The sequence below is a fragment of the Arachis ipaensis genome, chromosome B02 (genome assembly GCF_000816755.2).
Source record: "Arachis ipaensis cultivar K30076 chromosome B02, Araip1.1, whole genome shotgun sequence".
Classification (NCBI taxonomy): Eukaryota; Viridiplantae; Streptophyta; class Magnoliopsida; order Fabales; family Fabaceae; genus Arachis; species Arachis ipaensis.
The window spans coordinates 6,690,876-6,692,582 of NC_029786.2; positions in this window are offsets into that span (position 1 = coordinate 6,690,876).

Sequence of the window (1,707 nt, forward strand, 5' to 3'; positions counted from 1 at the left end):
GGGTCCAAGGTGACAAAAATATTCGATTAAAAATTTTAAAAAATTAATTTGACATTTATTCTAAATTTTAAAAGCTCTTGCTATAACTATTTTCAAAATAATTCATGTAGTGGTAAATTACTAAATTTACCACAGAAATGTATTTAAATTATTGTTTCTATTTTAGAATGGAATAAGCTTTCCCAATTGGTTGAGTTAGGTTAGCAATATTTTAATCTGAATATTTGTTAACATCATCAAATTGTGGGTGAAGTGATGCCCTAGCAGAAAGAAGAATGTGAATGGAATTTATTCCTTTCTTCTTCTCTTTGTTTGCCTTGGAAGTTCAGAGAAATCAATCATCATCTTCGCATGAAAAAGAAAGGAATAAACTAGTAAAATTTTTTAGTCAAAGTAATTTATTGGAATAATCACTATTCTTTGGAAAAGAATTATTGTTATTATTTTTTACTGTTTTATTAATTATTTTGATTAGGATAGAGTATAAAATTGGTCCCTTATGTTTAGGTGTAATTCTGTCTTAATTGTTAAAATTTAAAGTAATTAATAAAATGTCCTAATAGTAGTACAAAAATAAGATCAATAATCTAGAGAATAAGTATAAATTTTCGAGATACAAAATCAACTGTGAATGCATTAATATATTTATTTATAATGTTTTTTAAAATTTAAATAAAGTATTTTTTATAGAACTAAAGAAAATGATAAATAAATATATTGATGTATTCACAGTTAATTTTGTGTCTTTAAAATTCGTATTTGTTCTCTAAATTATCAATCTTATTCTTATACTACTAATATATAAGACATTTCGTTAATTATTTATTTTTAACGTCACAATAAAATTACACTAAAATTAAATAAAATTTTTTTAATATAAAATATTTTAAATTTTAAAAAACAAAATAGAATTACGCCCAAACATAAATAACTAATTTAATACTTTACCATGATAGTTAAAGTTTTCTCCACTGAGTTTATTGGTGTTGCTTATTTTGTACAGCACCCAATTCCCCCAAAATGAAGAATTTTTAGAAAATGAGACTGATGATCCAAGTAACCTTTATAAAAAATAAATTACATATTAAACTTAGTAATCAGTGCCAAACCTAAGGTACGTATATTCAATTTGATACCTTTTTTTGTTTGGTTAATGCCAATAAGGAATCTAAAAATCTTTGCGAAATATTCAAATATCTAATTATTAGTTTAGAATTTTTTATTTTTAATATTAGAATGATAATAGTATTTTTTTAAAATATAGATTATTGGGGTATTATTCTTAAATGTGAAATCGTTTTACTAGAGAAATAAAAATTGGACCGTGATTTATTAGAAGTACAGAAATCGGACCGTCCTCTTATTTCTAGAGGTACACAAATTGGACCATCCGATTTGTGTTAAAATAAATTAAAAATTTTGAAGTACAGAAATCGGACCCTTCGATTTGTATAATTTTCACAATTTTAAAAAACACAAAAAATTACAATGTTAAGGTATATCACCACTTTTACATCCATAACAAAAAAAATTAGCCTTTAGGTTGTTCTTACAAAAATAATAAAATGTTATACACAAAATAAGCAATCCCCACTTTATGATTATTATTATTATTAAAATAATACTGTGGTTTTCATAGCAGGCCAGTTACAAAATATAACATTGACATCATATAAAAATCAACCTTCCTAAAAGAGAAAAGTTTCT